This window comes from Dipodomys spectabilis, unplaced genomic scaffold (genome assembly GCF_019054845.1).
Source record: "Dipodomys spectabilis isolate Male_0828 unplaced genomic scaffold, ASM1905484v1 ptg000368l, whole genome shotgun sequence".
Taxonomy (NCBI): Eukaryota; Metazoa; Chordata; class Mammalia; order Rodentia; family Heteromyidae; genus Dipodomys; species Dipodomys spectabilis.
Genome location: NW_024871045.1, coordinates 2,013,125 through 2,039,963, shown reverse-complemented (window position 1 = coordinate 2,039,963; position 26,839 = coordinate 2,013,125). Strand labels below are relative to the sequence as shown.

General features: G+C 35.4%; 1 pseudogene; it reads left to right on the top strand.

Annotated features, from left to right (window-relative positions):
* The first annotated feature begins 13,614 nt into the window (after positions 1–13,614).
* On the top strand, positions 13,615–13,727 carry LOC122096340 (annotated as a pseudogene).
* Positions 13,728–26,839: the final 13,112 nt, after the last annotated feature.

Below are 26,839 nucleotides of genomic sequence, written 5' to 3'. Positions count from 1 at the left end.
CATTTTTTATTACTGAGAAATGATGGAATTGCAAAACACAAGAAAGTCTTAACTTTTCCACTAATTTCTAAAATGCCTGCTGTAAGAACAACAAAATTAATGAAAGAAACAACTCGGTAACCATATAAAGATATTTGTAGTGTATTGATACCAGGAGAAATTGAAATGTCACATATAAATACCAAATTACATTTACAAAGCACAAACCCTAATTCTTCACTGAGCTAATGTGATATTTACACATTTATATTTTCCAACAAAATCACCATTGAGAATACCACAGTCAATTTCAATCACAGAAGCAAAGCTGGAAAGAACTGTTAATTTTCACTTATTCTTTCCTGGAGTTGAGAGTGTTGATTCTGCGGATGTTGACTATTTGATCCCCTTCCTCCTCACAAATAAGTGTGCCTATGTAGAACAATTTATACCTATATCTTAACTTCATGGGTGTCTAGCCTTTCTTGTTGGATCTTCTGTCTGAGTACCACCTATGGAGCATATATAGTTTGTGAACATGGACCATGCCTTAACAAGCTAAAACATGCTTTAAAACAGTTCTAACAGAAACATCTGTGTTAATGGAAATATTCTATATATGCATTGTCTAACAGACTAGCCACTGGCTATATGTGGCTAATGAATCTCAAATGTAGAATGTCTGAAAAATTAATTCTTCCAATTTCAGTTAAATGAAATTTTAAATAATAAGATTCATCTACTCACTGTTAACTGAACAGCTCAGTTTCCAAATAAGGAAGCTGAAGTTCTCACAAAGATGATGATAAAATATAATCCAAGTGAAGAAGTTTCCATTAGATACTAACTGAATGCCTGTGAATTATCTGAACTTTCTTGTCTTATAGAATTCAGCCATCACTCAGCTAGATTGACAGCTGGGAAGAAAGGGGTGGGAGATAAACACAAGCTACTTGGGATACTGAGAATTGCTCCTTGAAGATGAGGGTTATGCATGAATCTTTTCTATATTTAGTAGACAACAAAGTGTGTGGAATCCTGAAGGTAGAAAAATAATGATTGCATTTCAATCAAACAGGTGCTCTGTTTATCAAAATGGGAGAGAAGTCAGACAGGTAAATTCTATAAATATACAAACAATATAGAGAAAAATTGCTACATTCTATTCTATGATAGGCCCTGGCATAAATGTTTGCACTTTGTACATACTCTGTAAATATTCACACACTAAAAAACAGAAATGTAATCCTTTACTACTGTTAAGATACATAGAATATCTTCATAATATATATTTGTGAAGGTATTTTTTTCCTTAATTTCTTCCACACCTACATTAAGAAATGGCTCTAAGAAAAAAGCTTCTAGATGTGTTAAATTTGAATTCCATCTATTTCTTTTGTTGAATTGTACTCTAAATAGGATTGAGGGCTTAGGGTTAGAAAAATAATAAGTATTCTCAACAAATTGTCATGCCTCATTTTCAAGGGGATGTATGCGTTTATTAGGAGAAATATGTGTTGGTCTTTGTAGCTAGGAACATTCAAGAAACAAAAGAAAAAGAAAAATTCCATGGCAGTCACAAGTGTTTGCATATCTTCAAGTGAATACTAGCTGCTCTATATTCCATAGTATATTTGCAATATTTTTCTAAGCTATTGTCATCCTCCAGAGTAAAGTTCAGGCATGCCTATTGCTCATTATAAAGATCGCAGTTGCTCAAACTCAGAAACCATTGTTTGTATAGGCTTCACATGGCTATCTTTATTTGACTCAGTGGCACTGAGGGATGGGAGATACACTTGAAATATATAAATATACACATACACACATATCTCACTGGCTTTCACTACTACTGTAAAAATTAAGTCCTTTTTGTCTCTGACCCAAGAGCATCATAAATCGTCTAGCATCCATTAAAGTGGGACAAGTTCATTATTAACTTGCAAGTAGGTTAAATCTATAGATTCACACAATTCTAAATACTCGTATGAAGAAAAATATATACCTAGAGTTTTGGTGTGCTTCTATATTACGAAGCTCTCAATTTTCATCTTATTTGCCCAGAGGAGGCAAAATTGCTTGATAGGAAATGTACTCATTACCTTGTCATGTAACTGTAACCCCTTTGTACAGTATTCTTACAATCAAAAATGTACAAAAAGGAAAAAAAAAGAAATTGGAAGTCATGTATTTCCCTGAAAACTAACTAAATTTAAGGTTTGTAACTTTCTACAGGTTTTTAAGGACCAAATAAGTTGTGGATATGCCCCACGACCTTTACGAAAAGCTAAGGGAGAGAGTTCCAAAAGTGGCAGGAGATAGGTGACCAGAGCATAATTATATAGCTTTACTTCACTGTTACCATAGCAGGAGTACAAATCAATATGATGGTTCGTAGTTACAGGAACAGAAGATATACTAGAAACTGACATCAATGAAGGGTCATTCATTGTAGGAAAACATAAATCAGGATGCACCAAAGATTGCAATCAATAGTGTCCAAAAAAGCATGGGATAAAGTTATTGCAAGTATATATTTGATAAGTGGTTCATATCAAGAATATATAAAAAACATCATTGCAATGACACACAACCTGATTTTACAATGTGCAAATAAATCAGATGTTTCTCCAGAGAAGACAAAGTGTTAACACGCCAATGAAGAAGGTGTTGAACATCACTAATCACCACGAAAGTGTAAGTCAAAATAATGAAAAATATTACCACTTCATATGAATTAGATAGGATAATACAAAAAAATAAAGTAACAATATTGACAAAAGTGTGGTAAAATTGGAACCGTTCTATGGGAAATAGAATGGCATCTTTTCAAACAATTAAAAACAGGATTATTCATACCTGTAATCCTAAGCACTCAGGACAGGAGGCTGAAATGCAAGGATCACAGTTCATAGCCAGCCTGGGCAGAAAACTGGAAGTGGATCTGTGGTTTAAAGTTGTAGAACTCTAGTCTTGAGGAAAAGTTCAGGGACAGTGACTTGTCCCTGAGTTCAAGCCCCATGACAAAAAAATTAAAAAAAAAAAGAAAGTAAAGAGAGTTTTCTTGTGATCCAGTGACTCCATTTCTGGGAATATACTCTAAACAACTAAAAGCAAGGTCTGGAAGAGATCTTGCACACTCGTATTCATTTTGTATAATACTCAAATATGGAGGCAATCCAGTGGCCATCAACAAATGAATAGCTAAAGCAAATGTGGTTTATACATACAGTGGTATATTATTTCAACTTCAAAAAGAATTATGGGGCTGGGAAGGTGGCTCAGTGGTAGAGCTCTTGCCTTGCATGCATGAGGTTCTGGGTTCGATTCCTCAGCACCACATAAGCAAAAAGAAAAAAGCCAGAAGTGGCGCTGTGGCTCAAGTGGTAGAGTGCTAGCCTTGAGCTGAAAAGCTGAGGGACAGTGCCCAGGCCCAGAGTTCAGGCCCCACGACCGGACCCCCCCCCAAAAAAAAGAATTATGTTGTGACATATCCTATATTATGATTGAACCTTTGGAATACTGCTAAGTGAAATAAGCCAGTCAAAAAAAGATCAAATATTACATGATTCAACTTATAAGAGTAGTTACATAGAACAGTCTAATTGATAGAGACAGGAAGCAAAACTTACTTGATGTATAACTTGAAGCAGAGGAGAGTGGAAAATTGTTTTAATAAATAAAGAATTTGAATCTTGGAGGATGTAAAGAATGTGGACATTGAGATTGTACAATATTGTAAATGTACTTATTACTACTATGTTGTATGCTTAAAATGATTAATAAAACCTGGGAGAGAATTATGAAGGGGTTAAGCATAATCATGGTACATTGTATGCCTATGTGGATATATCAAAATGAAAAATCCACTTATTTAAGTAGGTAATGCTAATATAGTTGAACAAAGACAATAAATTTTAAGTTAAGTGTGCAAGTTTAAGTCAGAGGGCTTTGCTTCTTCAAAACAGCAATTTAGACATCCAATTTCTCTGTCAACATAGTGTTGATGGGACATCACAATGTACAGTGCCCAGTGAGTAACAAGTGGTTATGTGCCACTCAAAGGGAGTTAAACCACTTCATCTGGGTAGTTATGGATAAAAAGTAATGGTTGGAACTGGTTCCAACATGGTGGGGATGAATGATGCAGCAAAAAATACACACCCTTTTCCCATGAAGCTTTAGGTGCTAACACATGGCTTTTTCTGACTATGGTCTGGGGAGTGTCTCTCTACTTCCCATCCAATCAAAAGTGTTTTCTGTGCTTGTGCTCTGAGAAGGGGCATCCAATAAGGAAAAATTCCATACTCATGCTCTGAGACTAGGAAACCAATTATGAGACACTATGTCTCTCTTTTCGCTAGGGAGTGTGTTTCACTGCTCTGTTTTTGTTTTGAGGAAGAGACTGATGCACTGCTCTCTTTTCGCTTTGAAGAAAAACTGCTTTAAAAACTGTTCTGCTCTCTAATTCTTTAAAGAAAACAAACCTGATATACAGACAATACTGCTATTCTGAAGATGTTGCGGGGAGGGAAGCCTTGACCTTCAGCTTTGAGACTAGATTTAGAATTTGATAACTTAGGTGCTGTGTTTTCAGATTAATCTGAACCAGGCTAATGTTTGCATTTTCTCAATTCTTCTAACTAGAATCTCTAAAGTATTAGGAAAAAAACAAAACAAACAAACAAATAAAAAACAACAAGAACCTGATATTAGGCTAGCAAAGGCTCCAGAAATTCTCAGATTTCTTCTTTTTTCTTGTATGAATCTAATAAATGAAAAGTTAATGCAACAAAGTGTTAATTCTCTATAATGTGGTTTATTTTCTTCCTCTTATTCTGAGATAGAAATTGATCTATTCTAAAGCCAGAGGTTATGTTTTCTTCACAAGCTAGATCAAGTTCGCTGAATTTTGCTTTCTTAAAAATTGCTTAACTCCTGTAAGAAGGAATTGAAGACTGCTAGGCAGGAGGGATAGAGTGTGAGATGTGGGAAGTGTTCTCATACTCTGCATCTAGAGGGCTAGAAAATATGATGATCTGCTCACTGCCTCAAGCAATTCAGAAAGTGGCTTGCATTTTCTAAAACCTAAATCTAAACTTTCACATTCTCCTTCCCACCAAGAATTCCCCCTCAGGATTCTTCTTACCATAGTGTCTTGGCAGCTTAGAACTGCTTTGGCTCAGAAATGTGGCATCAGAATTGTGCCCTGTGGTCAGCCCAGCAGCTGGTATCTGACTGATTCATCTATGGCTCTGAAATGCTGCAGCTCAATCTGTGCTCTGTGCTCAGCATTCAGTAAGCGTGCTTAAGTCCATAGATATGTGCTTCCAGAAAGCAGACTTTCCTCTTTCTATTAGCAGTAGGAGCACAAGAACAAGACAGGTTCTTTATAATGAAGCAGCCACACATAGCTGTTGGTTTCATAATCACTTGCTGAGGCGAATTTGCCTAAGGGAATCAAGACAATATGCAAATAAGGTGTTTTCACCTGGAAGCTCATAAGTTTCCATTCCAAAAAGGAAGCTGCTTATAATAAATTCTTTCTGGGAATAGACTGTGTAGGAGTTAGAATAATCATTTCTCTGAAAATGATTGATTGAGGGACAGCATTGACTAAGCATAATTATCTTCCAAAAAGCTATATAACTAAAGTATTTCTTGTTACTAAAATAGTTCTAAGGACTTGAGGAATAGTTTAACTCATAAAGCACAAGCTGAGTAAGAATTTTCTAACAATTTATGGCCTGGTTGTCCTGGTCTAGTGAATTGCTCTGAAACTATTAACCCCTTTCAAAATAATCAGCTGAGCTTCAAAAGAGCCAATAGAGCAAGATTGTGAACACAACTTGTGATCAATACCAGAAGTAGTAACTCATTAGGGGTATAACCTGGGCAGACTTCCTACTCAGAGTGGTTGCTTCCTGTCAATAACATGCCCTTTAACAGAATTAAACTTTGCCATGCTAAGTTCCTTTCAACTTGGTGGTCTTTCTTGGGATATTGGATTACAGTAGGGGAGTATTCCCAACAATGTGGGGACTAATCCAGGATCCATGTTATGCAAGGGGGATGTAGGGAGACCCTCAGGAGGAGACACATCCTGACTTGTTGAGATAGCTCAAGATTGGGTTAAACACCATCTGTTGTGATAAAGGATGGAAAGTTTATCAGCAATTTCAGGAAAGGGCCCAAGGAAACACCTCAATAAAAAGTAATCTCATGCATAAGCCATGAGAGGAAAAATTGGATTAGAGCATACTACCTGGTTGGTTGGGGATTTTTATGGGCTGAGTGTGTCTTAGGCACAAAGAGAACTTGAGTCTCAATATGTGTTTTCATTCTCTGGCCCAAGAATAAAAATGGGGGAGCTGGAGGAATCCATTGTTGAGAAATCTCCAGTAACGGGAGCATCAAATATGAGAAGGGTGCACAAGAAACTTACAATAGGGAGGTTTAAGTGCACCAAAAACTGAAATCACAAGAGATCTGCTAAAATGGGGAATAAGAATTCTAGGCCTAAGGAACCCAAGGAAAATGATCTAAGGACGTGCTTCTGATAATCCATTGGGAGAATGTTGACAAAGGTCTGAGAACACTATTAAAGAATGGATGATTTTCATTATGGACGATTTTCATGATTTCCATAATGTGCACTTGTCCAAACAAAAACTTGTTATGAATATGTGCTCGCATGTGTGTGTTTTAAATATTATATCCTGAAAGGGGAACTCAAAAAAGTCCTACTCACTAAACTCGCTCAGCTGCCCACTTTGACTCTGAAGCCTGGATTGATCATCTAGCTGATCCAAGGATGTATGGCATTGAACCTTAGTTTCAGAAGCAGACTCTCGGGGTAGACTTAAAATTCAAGTCAAAAGCCAGGTGCCAGTGGCTTGCACCTGCAATCGTAGCTACTCAGGATCTGAGAATTAGAGTTAAAAACCAGCCCAGGCAGGAAATTCCTTGACACTCTTATCTCCAATTAACTACCAGCAACTGGAAGTGGTGCTGTGGCTCAAGTAGTAGGGTTTTTGCCTTGAACTCTGGGCCTGGGTGCTGCCCCTGATCCCTTCAGCTCAAGTCTTATGACCAAGAAAATAATGCTTGAGTGAAATGGGTTAAATATTCTGACCACCATTAAGATTCTGTGGCACAGAAACCAGAAAAACACGTGGTCCACTTCCTACTATGATGAACCTCAGATCCCTAAGAGCATGGAGTGCATGATCTGTCAGTCAAACATGGCCTGGAGAAACTTGTAAGACCCTACTGTTGCTGTTCACAAGAGTATGGATCTAAGACAAAAACCCTCTTTTCCCAAGCCAACTATACCCCTTGCTTCTGTAGGTATCGGGAGGGATGATTGGCATATCTGGGAAACTTATCAAGATGCACTGAAATCCAAACCTTGAAGAGATGAGCAGTAATCAGTAAATATAGCCAGGGGAGATGTCTAATGGTATTGTGGAGGACCAGTGTTGTAGACCTTCCTGGAAAACTAGAGTAGAACCTGTACTTTGGTTCAATTGACCATCCCTTTCACCATAGCATTTCATCCACCTGTCCATTCTCAAACATTTTATACTAGTTAGGAGAGACCCCTTCCCTAGAGGGTCATTCGTATTTCCTAATTACTTAGGTGGTTTTCAGGATCGCCCCCCCTCCAAAGTTTCCAAAAAGTTCAAAGCCTGAAACCAGACAGCACCTTATGAATAAATTTTATTCTTATGATTAGTATAAATAAAATATTTTGGGGGTTGGGAATATGGCTTTGTTTGTCCAGCATGCATGAAGCCCTGGGTTTTATTCCTCAGAATCACATAAACAGAAAAGGCTGGAAATAGCACTGTGGTTCAACTGGTAGAGTGTAAGCCTTGAGCAAAAGAAGCTCAGGGAGCCCCAGGACTGGCAAAAATAAAATATAGAGTAGAATAAAATAAAAAGAGGTTTGTTAATTATACTAAAAAAAAATTGTAACCCATAAACTAAATGCTCTAGTAGAATGGCATGGGAAAATTAGCTCTAGAAACATTATCTGACAAGGGAAGAGCTTCTGTGGTGATTGGAGACCAAAGCTGCACAAAGACCTTATTTGGTGGGGGAGAAGGGGGAGTCCGGTCATGGAGACTAAACTCTGGGCCTGGGCACTGTCCCTCAGTTCTTCAGCTTTTTTCTTTTTTGCTTATTTGGTGCTGAGGAATCGAACCCAGGGCCTCAGGCATGCAAGGCAAGCACTCTACCACTGAACCACCTTCCCAGCCCCTGCACAAAGACCTTAGAAGGTTTGAACATTGGCAAGTGAGTTAACTAAAAACTCAGATGAAGAGCTGGGAAGGTGGTTTAGCAGTAGAGTGCTTGTCTTGCATGCATGAACCCCTGGGTTCAAAACCTCAGCACCATGTAAGCAGAAAAAGCACTGTGGCTCAAGTGGTAGAGAGCTATCCTTAAGCTGAAGAGCTGAGGGACAGTGTCCCGGCCCAAATTTCAGGCCTCACAACCGACAAATCCAAGAACAAAGAAAAGAAAAAAGAAAAAATAATATGGGCACCGGTGGCTCACACATGTAATCCTAGCTACTCTGAAGGCTAAGATCTGAGGATGGTCATTCAAAGCTAGGCAAGGCAGGTAAATTCTGTGATACTCTTATCACCAATAAACCACTCAGAAAACTGGAAGTGGTGTTGTGGCTCAAGTGGTAGAGGACTAGCCTTGAGCTGAAGAGCTGAGGGACAACACCCATGCAAAAAGTTCAGTTCCAAGACCGACCAAAAAACAAAACAACCAAAAAAAAAAAAAAAAAAAACAAAGGCAAGCTACACCTAAAGCGTTTTCTACCAAGAGGGAGGAAGGGTTTCCTACCAAGAGGGAAGGAGTTTTGGGCGTTTCTATCTAACAATAATGCAAGTGTCCCTTTTAGTGGGCAGGGGCATTGCCATCTAGTAATGAGGGTGTTAATGAAAAAATTGGTCAAAATATGATTCAGTTTCATAATGTCCAGATAAATGTCTAATGTTTGACTTGTGAAAACATCCTACTTGGGGAAATCCAAACACTCTTAATGCCCTTAAAGTGATCATGCTTTGTTCCAGGGCCTCAATGGACCCTCTACTTAATCTTATGATATGATTGCAAATTCAATCTTGGAGCAGACACTTTGTGTATGTCTTCCAATTTTGAGTTTACCCAGATTCAAATTGAGACTGAATAAGTGAGGAAATACTAGGGTGATTCTGTCCACATACGGAGTACTGCTATTACTGTGTTGCAGGGAGGCCACACAAGAGGTTCTATTTGTGCTGTCATAGAGCCCAGACCCCATGTGCATGAAATTCATGGTAGGTCAGCAAAATGTGATCCGAGACAACTTGGAACACCTTGTTTCTCTTCTCAGAAGCAAGAGTCTATTTCTAAAACCCTTGAAACTGATCAGCTCCATTCTTTCTAGGTCAACTACCTGGGGAAAATTGAACATTTCTGGGAAACTTATCTGGATGTAGTGAAGATGAGCAGTAAGTACAAATCATAGCCAGGGAAAATGTCTGGTGGTATTCCAGGAGACCACTATTGGAGATGTTACTGGCCAACTGGAGTGGAATCTGTGCTTTGGTTCCATTGGCCAATCCATACGTGACCATTCTCAAACACCTTAAATTAAGTAAGAAGAGACTTCTTAGCTAGTGGGTCATTCAAACTTCATATTTGCAAATACAAACTACATATTTACAAATTTCATATTTACTTAGGAGCTTAAAGAGCTTCAAGCTAGAAACCAGAAACAGCAGCTTAAATTAGTTTTATTCTGTTGATCTCCACCATCTATGATCTCCATAATCGAATTATTCCAATAGGTGCTTTTATTTATCAGCTGGATTTGTTTACTGGAAATGCCACCATGTAAAAGTAACTAGGAGCCACTGGTAGGATTGAATGGGAAAAATTTGGTCTAAATATAGTACTTGAACAGATAAGATGGTGAAAAGTGAAATGAACCCCACCATAGGGGCACAAGTGTTTTTTGTCATTTCTTGTTATTGTTTCTAACATATTTATAATGTTCCATGTGATTTTTGTTTCTTTGTATGCTGTCCCCCCAAAAAAACAGCATAACCCCTGTTTCCAATGTTTTTGATGTTGGTGCCCTCCATCTTGTATATACACTTCTCTAGTTTGGGGAGGAAAGGGAAAAAACAGAATACTTAAATGGGAATACAGGTTGACCCATTGTAACATTGAGATGCACAAGACACTGTTGAAAAACAAACTTTACAATTTAGGCGGGGTTCGGGGGGAGTGTATAGGGTAGTTTTGAAGCTAAGAGGTTAGGGATAGTAGGGGACATATAAAGGAGGAGGTAACAATGCTTGATAGAAAATGTATGCTTTACTTTGCTCATGTAACTAACACTCTGTACAGTATTTTTAAAATAAATATATAAAAATAAAAGAATAAATATACTTCAAAGGTAATCTGTGTGGTGGTTAGAGGCCAATGATACAGAAAAACTTACAAGGATTGAATACTGGAAACAAATTACCTAAAAACTGAAATGATCCTGAGTATAATCCTAAATGCTCAGTTGACTGAATTTTGTGTTTGAAGCCAACCCAGACAGGAAAGATGAGACTTTTATTTCCAATAAAGGTGCAAAAAAAGATACTACTGGAGTTGTGGCTAAAGTGGTAGCCTTGAGTAAAACTGCTCGGGGACAATGCCCACAGCATGAGATCAAACCCAAGACCAGCTCCCAGTCACTTATAAAAAAGGTTGTGTGTCTGTGTGTGGTGGCAGATTCTTTTACAAGTTTGATGATAGAACAAGCATTTCAACAATGAGTCATGGTGTCAATATTTACCTCTTTAGTAATTGTTTTCATAGTAATGTGTGCTTTATCTCTTCTATAACAGTTTTTTTTTCTGTGACTGACTGTAAAACTGCCTTAATCAAACCCTTTTTTAAATCAAAATATCTTATTGGATACTGCTGAATAGGAAAGTCAATGATTATTGTTTGGAAGAAAAGAAACAAAATCAGATGGGAGAATTGTAGAAGTTAAATCTTGAAGTGCTTGACTGATATAAGCATTGCCCTTGTAAAGGTAGTCAAAACCTTACCAATGCTATTTTAGAGAAGTGCTAGGGGCTAGAGGCATGGCAATAGTAGTAGAACAACAACTGGGTAAAAGTTGTTTATTTTTCATATGGCCAGGTGTTCAGATTTGGTTGATTATTAAAGCTTTTGACTAGTTTGAAAGGAGTCAAAAGTTTGAGCCATCATAAAAGATGATACCAAAGCTCAAATTCATGGGAACCAGTGGTGGGCTGCCTATCCAGTGTGCTTATTCAACTTCGACATGCGGCAGCATGCCTTCTGCAGGAGTAAACTTTGCCTTGCTGAGATGGTGTTTGTAGAATACCTTTATTGCCCCCGGTTTTTCCAACACAGATCTTCTGTGCCATTCATGAGGGATCTTAGGAACCCCTCATAGGACACACATCCAGCCGCCCTGTTGAGCCAACCTCCTGGATGGCCTAAACATGCCATCCTTGGTAGCTGATAATGGAACTAGGTATAAAGTTAATCTGCAACATAAGTAAGAGCCACAAACAGGCACCCTCAGAAGCAAGCAACCTCATGCATTGGCCTTGGTAGAAAAAAATGAAACTATGTATCCTGTTTTGGTACTTGTGTCTTTGTAGGGATGGTGTATGAGAGAAGTGTCTTAGATTCAGGCTCTTAAATTCTTTCTGTCTAAGAGTCTTGATCTGCAAATTCATTTGTCCAGCTAGGAAGAGTGAAAAGTTGGAGATGGAGTCATCTCTGAGAAAAATCTCTAATAATGGAGTTGAGAAAAGGGAGGAACAAGAAACACAGACTGAAGGGCAAAGTGTACCAAAAAATCTTACTCCCATTACAGCATGTCTCTGTGATTTAAGAATTGTAAACCTAGGAATCCCAAGAAAATTGGAGCTAAAATGCCTCCCTCATACATTGTAGGGAAAGATATGAAAATATGTGTTAAGGCTGATTTTTATTTTTGAGCACTAATTTTAATGTTCATTTGGTAAACTAAATCCTCTATATTCCTGTCTCTGTGTAAATACCCATCAACATGAAATATAAAGTGATTTTGTTTAAAAAAATGACTCAGAAGAAATTATAAATGCAAAAACAATCTTCACAGAAGCAAACTCTCAGAGATATTTCATGACTTTGACAAGGATAAAGTGGTGAAATTAGTATAAATTTAGAAGTATGACAATGCACAAAAACATAAAAAAGATACTCATATATTTCATTATATAACCCAAAGCAGAAAGCAAATGTTGTTTAGATGATTTTATAAAACCCAGTCTCTCAGGTACTGGGAAGTGGCTCAATGGTAGAGTGCCTGCCTTGCATGCATGAGGCCTTGGGTTTGATTTCTCAGCATCACATAAGCAGAAAAAGATGGAAGTGGTGCTGTGGCTCAAGTGGTATCACTAACCTTGAGCTGAGGGACAGCACCAGGCCCCAGAGTTCAAACCCCATGACCAACAAAATAAAAATAAAAAACAAAACAAAACACAGTCTCTCACTTTTGTGCCCTCAACTCTGTAATAACTCTCCTTGAGCCTAGGGCTAATATTTTAGGTGAGGACATACATTAACACTCTTGAATCAGACTCCACTTGATCATTTTTTAAATACATATTTTGTTCTAAGTTTCCTCTTTATAAATTCACATACACCTATAAAAAATGGTGTGGCCATCCCAGTAACCTTCTCAAAGTACTTCCTAATGACAACTTACAAAAAGTTGTATTATATTACAACAAGGAAAACAATGCTAAAAATAAAGAAAACCAATTATGAAATATTAATGAATAATAAAATAAAAAACAAAACAATTACCAGTGTTTTCAGTATTTGAAGTGTACTACAAATTAGATTTTATTATTGTCATATTTCTTTACATTTAACACTGGCTAAGATTATGATGTTCCACAAGAATTTTATAGGCTATGAGTAGTGTTTAAAGACACCCACTAAGATAACTATTTATAGTTCATCTCATAATTTGTATATGGCTTATATCATCATTTGTTCCTCATTAACATATGAAGTAAGGAAGGCCTACAGTTTTAACAGAAACTATGTAGTTAACATAGTCAACTCTTTATTCTGCTCCTTTACACAAAGACTTTGCAACTTCTCATTACTAAACTTTCTATAAAATCTTAAATGTACATACTTAGTAGTACTTATCTGCTAACATAAATCTTAAATACTTTATAGAAAAGTATTATGACCTGCCAAACAGTCCCAGTTTTTGGCATATATAAGCAAATTCCCAAAATTAAATATATTGAAAACATTAAAACTTTTAACAAACCTTAACACTTGCTGTAGTGTTCATTATGGCAGGTCCCTTGTATAGATTAATTTAATTCCTCCTCCTACACATCTCTTGAACAACAAATATCTGGAATTATTTTGTTTTTGACATGTCAAAAAACTTGACTTTATTCTTAAATGTGTACTTATGTAAGAAGTACATGGTTCTAAAATTTCACGAAAATTCTTTCAAACTTACTTTTTGTTGAATTGTCTAGTTAAAGAAAATCAATTACAATTTATATATAAAAATGTTCTGTGCACAATTCTGCATCACATACACTAACATTGGAATGATACAGAGAAGATTAGCATGGCCACTGGGCAAGGATGACAGGCAAATTCCTGAAGCATTCCATCGCCCAATTTTTTAGGAAATGGAAAGACTTGGAAAAAAAATTATTAAATGAAGTAAGCCAAGTCCAAAGAAACTTAAGTCCCATGGTTTCTCTAATTTTCAATAACTAATGTATGTCTAGGATAAGCAGAAAAGGCCAAAAGTTATGTGTATATGACCAGATAAGATTATGTTAAGGGAAATGAAACCCATGTTAGGGACACAAGTGGTTTTTTTTTTCTTGCTATTGTTTCTCATGTACTTGTAACGTGCAGTGTGGTTTTTTTTTGTTTCTTTGTATGTTCGTCCCCCATGCTATAACACCTGTTTTCACTGTATTTGAAGTTGGTGCGCCTACATCTTGTATATACTCTCCTCTAATTTGGTGAGGGGAAGGAAAAAAAAAAACAAAATGATTAAATAGGGATACAGGTATACCCATTGTAACAATAAGATGCAAGACACTATGTTGTAAAGTGAACTTTACAATTGAGGTGGGAAAGGGAGGAGGTTAATGGACTTGTGGAGGTGGGAGGGAAGGGATGTAGGGGAACAATAAAGGAGGAGGTAACAATGCTTGTTAGGGAATGTACTCGTTACCTTGCTCATGTAACTGTTACCCCTATGTACAGTATTTTTACAATAAGAACGTATAAAAATGTTCTGAGATGGAAGAGTTTATTTCTTTTATTTTACTCATATAATATCGTTAGCAAAGGAATTCATGCAAAACTCCGATATGAAGGCATTTTGAATACAAATGTGGGTGAATGCACACATGTGCTCAAGTACTTGAATGTGTGTTGACGTGCTCAGTGTTTGAAATCAGGGCTTCAAGGTCTTGCTGGGCCTTTTTTCTCTAGATTGATGAGCTACTAAATGAGCTACATCTCCATTCTTGGCCCTATGCTAGTTCATTAAAATTTTTGAAAAATAATCTCCTGAATTTATTTTGCCCTGATTGGCTTCCAACTGCTATCCACAGATCTCAGGCTCCTGAGTAGATATCCAGAGTAGTTAGGATTACAGGTGTGACAAACTAGCAAAAGCTTTCAGAATAACGTTAAAAGTAGAAGAAAATTTACTTCAGAGGGCATGTTTTAGCATCTCCAATTTTAAAGCATTTTGGAGTGATTATTTATGATTTTTTTTTCTTTTTGGATACTTATAAGACAGTAGGTGATGATATTTAAAAGTTTTAGTACTTTTTAAAGAGGATACTGGAATTGTGGGACAGAAGAAATTTGCCTCTCTTTGGACCTCAATGTATAAGCTCAGTTCTGTGCATGATAACCCAGTGTCACCAACACAATCTGTATTGAAGGCAAATGTGATAGAAAACAATCACCATGGGCAATATTTACTATGCTATTATTTCTTGGACAATATGAATATTGAATTGAGAGTGTAATAGAATGGAGAGATTTTATCTACCTTTTGTGTATTGCTGAAAGACTTTCAGAAACTTTGACTCATTTCTTTCCCCACTGTGTGTGTCTTTAGGCCGTGCACTTACTGCATTTAATTACAATTTTTCCCAACACTAAAATGGTAATAACATTAACATTATAGCAAATGTTATCTTAACAATTAAGGGAATAAAACTTGTGAAATACTTAAAATAAACTTCTAGGAATGAGCTTTGAGTTTAGCCAGCAATCTTTTATAAATACTAAATAGAACGTCATAAGTAGTACAGAAACCATTACATGTAGTGAGTAACTAGAAGTAATATCTATTGATCATGCTCTGCTTCCAAGGAAGCCAGGTGGATAACTTCTCATGCTGTAAATCAAACTGGTTATGTTATGTCTTGATAGTGTAAAAATATCAGGGACAGAATGATGAAGGAATATTGTAGACTGAGGTGAAATCCATATGAAAATGTGCAAAACTGATAAAACATAAAAGTATCTGAGCAGTATTTTGTATTTTACAACATTTAAGTTACATCGCAAAGATAAAGAAGTCATAGAAGAATAAATTCTTTTTTGTTGTCCTATCATAGCTCCTTAAAAGGATGAACTCTTTCCTCATTCTTATACAGGCATCATTGGATGAGAGGAACTGTAGTTTTTTGTTGTTGTTGTTTGCTTCCTTCCATTTGTTCTTCAGTTTGAAATCTGAGCTACTTGAGACTGAAAGAAACCAAGGGAAATTAGACAAACAGGCTTTGGAAAGAACAATCAATGTAAAATAAATAAACTACAGCCCTGTAACAGGTCTAACTAAATTGAGTTATATAGTGTCAATTTTTAACAGAAAATGATGTAAGCAATACCATGTTATTGAAAACTGAAAAATGTTAAGAGTTGCTTCATTTTTTTTATTTTCTACTACCTTGAATTTATTATTGATCTGATTTAGCGAGATTAAAGATGAGATTAACCAGAACCTCGATTAAAAATGGACAAAAGTTCTGAATAGACATGTTCTCCATAAGCCCTGAAAATTGCCTGTGGGTTTACAAAGTTGTGTTTAATACAACTTCTATGCTGCCTTAATGCTTTTTGAGCAGAAGTCATTAGAGAAATATAATTCAAAATTACTATGAAACAACTTTATAACTATTATAACTCATCAAAAAATCAATGGATCCAGTTATGGTGGTAAAGGCTTGTAATTCCAAGCATTTAAGAGGTTGGATTTAATTCTAAGGCCAGTCTAGGGTACTGCAGATAGTAAAAACCTGCCCTTTATTACCTTTGAATAAACGGTAATAATGTTGGTGAGAGTGTGGAGAAAAGGAAATTTTCTACACTATTGGTCAAAAAACAGTTTAGTATTCTCGTTGTAGAAAGTAGTATGCAAGTTTCTAAAAAAATCCAAAGTTGAGATATCATCTGATCCACCAATCATGTGATTATTTCTCTCTGCGTACCTCATAAATATATCTGTAGTTCATTGTTATTCACATTATTCACAAGAGCAGCCAAGATATAAGTCAATGTTTAGTGTTCAACTACAGACTAATAAAGCAACTGTGGTACATGCACAAATATCTTTTTCTGTTTCATCTTTAAAATAACAAGAGACTGCTCCCATTAGCCACAACTTACAATGACCTGAAAGATGTATTCGAAATGAATAAAAATGTTGTGTTCTGATCTTTGTAAACACACACACACACACACACACAAAAAAACTCAAATATTAAGACAGTTTTTTTTTAAAGTAAAGCAAAGTGGAAATTCTGGGGCATTTAGTTCACAATGTAGAAGATACTAGATATACAGTATGAGGTATAGAGTTGAAATGTACAACATGAGGATACAGGGGACAACAGTGGCCTTACATAGGAATGAAGCTAAGTAAGTAGGAGTTGTTCTTCCTAGTAGGGGTTGCTCTTTTAGTTGTTCTTCTTTTAGTAATTGAAAAGATGAATGTAATTCTTTCAATATACCTGTCTGTTTGCAGAAATGATAACAAACAATATTGCAACAATGTTGCATACTCAACATAGAACAAACTGTCAAATTAAAATACATGAGATTATCCTTGATGTAAACTAATTATTACAAATAAGGGAAACCATGGGAACTATGTTTCTTTAAGTCTGGTTTACTTCACTTAATATGATTTTTTCCAAGACCTTCCATTTCCTTACAAATGAGGTGGTATCTTTCTTTCTGATGGAAGCGTGATACATGTGTCTATGTGTGTATGTAAGTTTGTGTGTCTCATTTTCTTGATCCATTCATCTACTGAGGAGCTTCAGAGTTGATTCCACATCTTAGCTATGGTAAATATTACTGTGATAAACATAATTGCGCTGGTAGCTTTAGTGTGGCCTTGTTTGTGATCATCTGGTTAAATGCCCAGAAGTGGGATTACTGGGGCATAGGAGCGTTATTTTGTACATCAAGGATAATCTTAGTAGATGAGTAGAATAACTCAATAGCTATGTACATATGACCATATAAGGTGATTCTAAGTGAAATGAACTCCAAGACATGTTCTTTGTTGTTGTTGTTCTTAATGTACTACATGATTTATTTTTATCCTTTTGTGTTTTCCCCACCTATGGTTTATCCCCTGTAGTCACTGTATTTGATTTTGATTCCTTGGGTATTGTAAATATGTTGATCTGAACTGGGGAAGGGGAAGGAAAAAAAACAAAATAGTGAGACAAAGGACAAAGGGGGAACCTATGCAACAGTGATACTCACAAAACAATAGGTTGGAAACGGATCTTGGGAGGTGCATTGGGAGGGAAGAGGGAGAAAAATGGGTAAAGGGGTAACAACTTAGAAAAGAAATTAATTCCTTACCTTAATTATGTAACTCTAACCCCTCTGTACATTACCTTGACAATAAAATTTAAATAAAAAATAAAATAAAATATATGAGAGCAGCAATACAGTCAGTGGGACTAGGGGAAATTCTGTACTATACAAAGAAAAGTAGAACAGCTATGGAGAGCAACAATTTGACTTTAACGTAAGAAGTAATAAACTAGCATACAGATTTTCAGCCTCATGTCAGTCACTAAAAAGGGAAAACAAAATGCATAATTAGCAAACCAATAGAGATAAAATAGAAAACTAAGCAATTGAGGTGAAGGGGTGACTTGGATCAAGTATAACAAATGACACAATTAGAAAACAATAACAAGGTGGTAAGTTTAAAAAACATAGGGCTGGGAAGGTGGCTCAGTGGTAGAGTGCTTGCGTTGCATGCATGAGGCCCTGGGTTCAATTCCTCAGCACCACATAAGCAAAAAGAAAAAAGCCGGAAGTGGGGCTGTGGTTCAAGTGGTAGAACGCTAGCCTTGAGCTGAAGAGCTGAGGGACAGCGCCCAGGCCCAGAGTTCAGGCCCCACAACCGGACCCCCCCAAAAAAAATAAATAAAAAATAAAAAACATTACCCATAATTCTATTAAATGTTGTTTACATCACAATTTGTTAGAACTATAATTCAAATCACAGTTTAATAGTATGTCATGTTAATAATAGTTTACTTATTATTGATTACTTCATATTCAATGTTTAATATATAATTTTATTTTCTGCAGATATAGAAAAGAAAAAGTGAAGCTAATATTAATAAATTAATGTAATAATTCAAAATGTATCCTACACTTAGCACTCTTCTTAACATGAAAAAATAAATTATTGCACATGACTCCTGGTATTAGGTGGAAGGGTTCAGCATTGTAGTAAAATTCACACCACACAATACAGGAGGGTATTACTCCTCTAATCTAGCTTAAATTGTGGAAATTTGAATTTTACATGCATTTTTAATTCCTGTCTAAGTGACATCTAAAACATATACAATCATATACACGAGGAGTATTTCAGATAATACTTAAAAGTCACATTCATTAATTAAATTTTTATTATTTTGTACCAAATAAATATTTAAAGAGAGACTGGATTTCTGAGTAGATGATGGTGTATATGTGCGAGATTATTCATATTGAGGCTTATTTTATATTTCTGACATTGTTTCTACAGTCAGATTTAATTTTCCATAAAGGGTTAAGTGCATTATATAGGATATATGAAAGTAAACTGAATGTTTATTCCAGTAATCCTTTGCCACTTGTCTAATCCCAATATAATTCATCCATGTGTTTAAAGTAATGAAAATAACAACAGATAAAAGAAAGATAAATCAGTCTGTAGTAGACAAGTATTTTCACCTTTATTTTCACAGTTGGTCCTCTTTTACACTACAGAATATTCTTGGGAAAATGTGCTCCAGGCTGGCCACAACTGCAGAATATTATGGTTTGATGTATCATAAGAGAAGGAAGGAAGGGGACCTTCCTTCCAAAAGTCTGCTCCATGGGATGTGATCTGCTTCATGGTGCTGAATTGGAAATGAACATTTTTCACGCTCAACCTTGAAAAGCCATCTTGATAGACCATTTCTATAAGTGGTTACAGAGGATTATTGATGGCTTTGCAAGGATGCCACATTGCCTCATTTTGAGACAATTAACAGGAATTTAGTCAGCTGTTTCTTTGTATCTTTAGGAGAAAAACCTATTGACTCTAGGTCAGGGGATCACTAGGACCCAGAGAAGCTACTATCTTGAATAGTAATCCTAGACCTCTAAAAAAAAAAACACACACAAAACAAACAAACAAACAAAAACTCCAGTAAGCACAGCCAGTCATGTCTGCTATCACAGCCTACATGAAGTCAGGCAAGAAACAGAAGCTGAAAGTCATTTAGCTGATAAATAATATATTTTTTATGAGGCAGACTGAAATGAGACTCCAGAGAGAGGGTCAGAAAGACTGAACAGAGACACTAAAGTTGATCACACAAAGATTAGAAAGTAGAGTTCCTTGTAGAACAAATAAATCATAGATTAGAAAGTAGAATTCCTTGTAGAACAAATAAATCATAGAAAGCCTATGCATGTAAGAACAAGACAGATCTTAGTCAGATTTAGTAAGGGTCTGTCAAGTCTGTTAATTTATTTAAAAAACCAGCTGATTTGCTGATTCATTCTATGTTTTATTTTGTTTTTATTTAGTTATTTCTGATTTAATTTTTTTATTTGTTTCTGTCTATTGTTTTGGGTTTGGGCTTCTTCCTGTTTTCAAGGAGCTTGAGCTACATAAGTAAAATATTCATTTGAGATTTCCCCAATTACTTGATGTAGGCACACAGAGCTATAAATTTTCGTGTAAGTACTACAAATATCAGAGTAGCTGTTATTTTGTGTGTTCATTTTTGTTAAATTGTAGAAACTTTCAGATTTCCATTATAATCCCTTCAGTGTTGCACTGGTCATTCAGCAACTTTTTGTTCAGTCTTCATTGGTTTGACAATTTTTTTGCTTTAGCTGTTTAATACTAAGTTTATTCTGTTATGGTCGGACAAGAAATTGGAATTCAATTAATTTTTCTTTCAATTTGAACAGAATTTCTATGTGACATAGGATATGTTCTATTTTGAAGAATCTTCCATGAGCTGCTGCGAAGAATGTATAGTCTGACATTGAATGTATATCCTGTAGATGTCTGTAAGGGATAGGTGGTCAATGTAGTGATTTAGGTCTGCAGTTTCTTGGTTGATTTTTTTCCTGCATAACCAATCCATGGAAGGGAATGAGGTGTTGAGATGTCTTTTTAGGTTAAGTAGTATTTGGTTGATGAAGTGGGATGCTGCACTATTCAGGGCATTGATATTTAGACTTGTTATATCCTCCTAATGGAGAGTTGCTTTTATCAATATATAATGTCTCTTCTCACTAATTTTAATTTGAGTTCTATTTTACCTTATGTTAGTAATTCTGCTGTGGACTGTTTATGGTCTCCATTTGATAGAAAATTTTCCTTTCATCCTTTTAGTTTGAGTATGTGTTTGTTTTTGTCAATAAAATGTGTCTCTTTTAGATACTATTTGGATGCGTCTTGTTTTTTGATACTAATCTCTAATCTAGGTCTTCTATTTGGAAATTTAAGTCCATTGATATTGAGAGTTAAGACTGAGAAATATCTGATAAATCCTGCTATATTATACACCTGCTGTTAGGAGCTGTGCCTCATCTACTCTTAATATAGTTACCTTGTTCTGTAGTAGGGAGCATTTTATATAACCAGTTCCTCTTCCTCTTCTTCTTGATCTTCTCTATGTAGGATATATTTGATTAACTTCAATCCTGCTGATTTGGTGGAAAAACGTTGTTTCAAATTTTCTTTGTCATGAAATATGTTTATATATCCTTTAAATGTAAAGGAGAGTTTGGCTTGGGACCATATTCACGGTTGGTAGTTGTTTACCTTTAATGTTTGTCATATATAATGCCAGGCTCTCCTTTTTACCATATCAGCTAAGAAATCTGTATTTATTCTGACTGTATATCCTTTATAAATAATTAAACTTTTCTCTATGGCAGCTTTAAGAATCCTTCCCTTGATCGTTAATGATCCTCTAATTGATTATGATCTGGTGGTGGATTGTTCAGTTCTAGAATTCTGTTTGGTTTCTAAATACTTCTCTTCTCTGCATGAGCCTATCTCGTTGAATGTTTGGCATGTTCTCTGCTAGAATTCTGTAATATGCTTCCCATTCATTTATTTTCTTGCTCTTCTCCTTCTTGACACCTATTTCCCTGAAATTTGATCTTCTAACTGAGTCTTGAAGTTCTGGCAAGATCATTTCTTATTTCTTGGAGTTTTTCTAAATGACTATCTCCTCTTTCCTATTAGGCCTATTCTGTCTTTGACCCTGAGATTATCTTCTATGTCATCTTTTTACTGTAGAGACATCCTACTTTGTTTTTGATTTCTCTGTCTTCTAATTGGTCATTTTTAGGGGTTCTATCCCTTTATTAATGCTTTGTTTTAGGTCTTGTATGTACTTTCTGTACATTTTTTCTTTGGTTGGGGGAGTTGCAAGGGCTGTTTTCTTAGCTGTGTCTTCTCTTATATCTTTTAACTAGGCATCCATTTTATTCCTGGACTCCTTTGTATTCTCAGAATTTATTTATCTTTCTGTTTGTAGTCTCCGTGAATTATTTTTCTAATGATTGGTTGGTCTCATCTTGTTCACAAATTTTCTTGTAGAGGTTTTCTATCTTTCCATTAATCACATTTTTCAGTCTTATATGTAATGTATTTTGGTAACTATCTTCTAGATCCTTGATTGTCTGTTCTAATGCCTAGTTATTTACTGTGTGAATTATACTACCTTGACATCACTTTTCTTGTATTTTTCTGATTTGTTCTGTCCATTTGGAGGTTTTCTTTTTGGGGGATCTATGATCTTAATAGGTGAATCTCTATGTTCTTGGTTGATTTGAGGTGTTGGTTTGGTCTTTTGTTGTGATTTGCTTTTCTGGAATTAAGTTTTTGTTTCGACAATTAAGTGTAGGAGTAGAGACCAGTGTGGTGAGATGTTGTGATTTTCATACTTGTGGTTCCAGTGACAGTTCGGACTGTCCAGTGGTATGGTGAATTGTCTCTCTGTATGGATGTGGCTTTCTTTAATGTACATTTCTGTTCTTGCTTTTTTCCATGTTACCCTTTTATTTTCACACTGCAAATGTACTTTTGAATATGTTGGCCAACACAGTCACAGGAGTCACCTGCCTGGCTGGGCACCTTTTCATAGATTTCTGTTTTCTTGTGAAGACAGTATAAAATCTTCTTTTGAATTTTATATTATAGCTGACTTGGTGTGACCCTCTAGAAGAGGAGTCCTTGCTAGGACTCTAAATATCTATTTTATCTCTATTTTATCTTCCACAGATTTATTTTTTATATTGTGGACTTTTTCACATAATTTAGGATTTCTGATTGTTGTATCAGGTTATTTTTGTTTTTCTGTTTGTGTTACTTTGAAGTAGTGATTTCAGGCTTGTATTAAGAGACAGTAAAGTATGGAATGTGTGTTAATTGAGGGAAAGAGAGCAAATATTTTAACTTATTTACTACACATGTAAATTAATATTAACCAAAGTTAATTAATTACTGATTTACATTTTTGAGGATGAGTATAGTACTCTTCGATATATTGGAGGAAAAGACTTTAGACTCACGACAACTGAAGACTTAGATTGAAATTACTGGCTAAACTTTCTTTTTCAGGAAAGCAAAAGCTCCATTTCTTTCATATTTGCATTATAAAATCATAATAGCTGCATGTTGAATTGTTTTCCTCTGCTATTTTCTATTCCATTCTTTATCCATTAAATATCTAGGGCTTTCAATGACCAACTCCTTAAATACCTATATTGCTTATATTGTGATATAAATCTCAGTAATATAAATATGAATTTATCTTTGAGTCTCATCTTGAGCTACATTCATATGTAATTTATGCAGTCTTAAGCAAGAAACCTTTTTTTACTCTTTTCTATGTTTTAATCAATAAATCCATTCCCCTTAGAAATAAGCTCTCATCTTTTATATTGCTCCAGTAAACATCATGTTTTTGTAGTACTTTTACTGAAGTACACATAAAGATTGGAATAGGAAGACACTTTCCCGATTATCACTTTAAACAAAATTCTTGGGGACTATTTTATATGTAAAAATTTAAAAGTGCAATGCACATGTTCATAAATGAATAAGATCATGTTTAACTGAATCAGGCACAAGAACCACCACATCAAGAATCAATTTACTTAAAGGCACCAAAATATTGTGTTCATGAATATCACTCATTTTTAGAATATGATTAGTCAATACAAAGTTTATATTATATTTGATATATACATTGCCCCATTTGTTAGGAAATGGAAAGGCTTGGAAAAAATTATATTAACTGAAGTAAGCCAAGCCCAAAGAAACATAGGTCCCATTGTTCCCCTTATTTGCAATATCTAGTGTATGTATGAGTCAAACAGAAAAGGTCAGATAATGTGATGTTAGGAAAATGAACCCTTAGTATGTATTTAAATTTTTTTCTTTCATGCATTTGTTTCTAACTCATTTATAAGATTATTTCTTTGTAGCTTTTGATGTCCATTCCCCACAGTATAACCCCTGCTTTCACTATATTTGAAGTCGGTATAATTTGTGGAGGAGATGGGGGAAAATAAGTCGTTTAAGGATACAGGTGGACCCGTTGCAACAATGAGAAGTACAAGTTGTCATGTCAAAAACGAACTTTACAACTTTGGTGCCGGGGGTGGGGGGGGAGGGTTGGGGGAGGCAGGGAGGAGGCTGGGAAGGGATGTGAAGGGTTAACAAAGGAGGAGGCTACAATGCTTGATAAGAAATGTGCTCATTATCTTGCCCATGTAATTGTAACCCCTCTGTACAGTATGTTCACAAAAAATAAAAAAATAAAAATAAATAAAACAGTTTATATTATATTTGAAATTTACAAAATAAAAATTACACTCAAATTTGCTCTGAATATCCTGTTTCCAGGAATATATTTATTCAGCAAACAGAGAAACAAAACATAAGGGTTCGTCACATAGAATGAAAGATGTAGTAGCAGACTGTCTCAAGATTTAAGTACATGCAAATCATGTGAATTATTCAAAGATAGTATAAACATTCACAAAAGGATTTGTGATCAGAAGTGATAGGTAAGCAAAGTAACTGGAAAACTGTATATATAAATTGACCTCTCAATAAAGGATGAGAAGTATTCAATAAATGGGCCTATAGAAGATGATTCTGTATCTCTAACATACATACAGTATTCTACATTTTCCCACATACTCAGATTCTCTTACCTCAGTTCCTGATCAATATTCTTCTGCTTCCATGATGTCAATTCCTACTAAAATAACAAGGTGTATTTTTTTTGGTTTCTAGAACCAATACATTTTAGTATTTTGGAACAGTAGTATGAATTCATGGAGTTTGACTTGAATGTAAAGTTTGAGGATATTGTATTCAGACTACTGTTAATCGGCCTGAAGCATACAAAGAAACACAGGATACTAAGAACAAGGGACTTGATCTCAGGGAAACATACAGGTCCAGTCAATCAACTATAATTACAAAGGAATGGAATTGATCTCTGATGTGTCTGGGTGGCAGCTCTGTGTGTGTGTGTGTGTGTGTGTGTGTGTGTGTGTGTGAGAGAGAGAGAGAGAGAGAGAGAGAGAGAGAGAGAGAGAGAGAGAGAGAGAGAGACAGAGTGGCTTCCATATTTACATTCCATAGAGCATTACTTCTTAGGGAGCAGGTACTCATATCAGAGCTCTGATACAACTGTCATCACTTTTTACTGTGAAAAACACTTGCTTAATCTCTATTTAAAAAGGGAAAAATGAACTAACATCTTACATGATTGTTTTGACAATTAATTCATATATTGAAGGCCAAAGGGAGGAATTGGAGATCAGTATAATTTTTTCCTCTCTTCTGAATATTACACAGGAATAGCTGTGATTTTCAGGAGTCTCCTGCCATCTACTGACAGCTGAATTACTAATATGCTTAATAATATGAAACATATGAGAGAGAAAGATATCAGCCCACAAGCACAAAAAACTAGTGATAAGATTGAACTTTAGAGCTGGGTTGCCACATGTTTTAGGAATGTAATTCCTTCATATGAACTTCAAATGTTGTGGAATTCCTTGTCTGATTAAATGGTAAGAATGTACTGTGGAAACAAGAATTCCTGTTCAGCCAAGTAGAAAGTGCTCATGATCCCATCCTCACGTTGCAAAATTCCATTCCATATACTTCAGCCCCAAATCCTTCCCTGTGCGAGACAGGAAAAAAATAATTTTGATTGAATATTAAATTATGCAAATTAGTGTGTACAGGCATGATTTGTATAATTACAGAAGTTTGTAATAAATGTAAGTAGGGATCATGTCACAAATAAAAAATATAATTAAAATCAAATAACAAGACTAGAAGTCACAGCATTTTGTGCAGGAAAACATACATTAGATTAGTTGCAGAATTTCTATTTTGAGATATACTTTATATTAAACTATAATGCACTTTACTTAAGGATTGAGACATTTTATTGAAAAATATATTTCTTAGAGATATTTTTGCTGCATAATGGACCCATTGCAACAATGAGATGTACAAGACGTTATATCAAAAAATGAACTTTTCAACTTTGGCTGGGGAGCGGGTGGAGATGGGAAGGGATGGGAAGGGGAAACAAAGGAGGAGGCAAAAATGCTTGATAAGAAATGAACTCATTAAATTGCCCATGTAATTGTAACCCCTCTGTACGGTATTTTCACAATTAAAATAATAATGATAAAAATATTTAGGTTCAAAATGCAAGTAAAATTTAGACCTTCATGCTGAGCAAGAGATAGGATAAATGTGAAATAGAGGCTTGCTATTAACATTATAATCCAGTCATATGTAGGTATAGGATTAGGAAAGGTGTTGCAATTAGAGTTGGGCTTAGGATGAGAAAAAGATGTAAGATATTGTGTAAAACTGCAACATATTTTAAGAAGAATGAATGACATCAAAGTAAGAATGAATGAAAACCAGTGTCGGTGTTACTTTAAAAATTCAGATATAATTTGGTTTAAAATGTGAGTTACTGTTTTAGTTCTTGTCAGGATTAAAGACAAATAAGCTTTAGGGTAAAATTTAGTTTTCCACTAAGAAGTAGAAGCAAAAAAATGTGTGATTGAATAAAATAGAGACAATTTTCCTTACATTAACCACTTGGTGTTAATTCAGATTGTGATTAAGATTAGGTTTCATGTTAAATGGGGTTGAGGATAG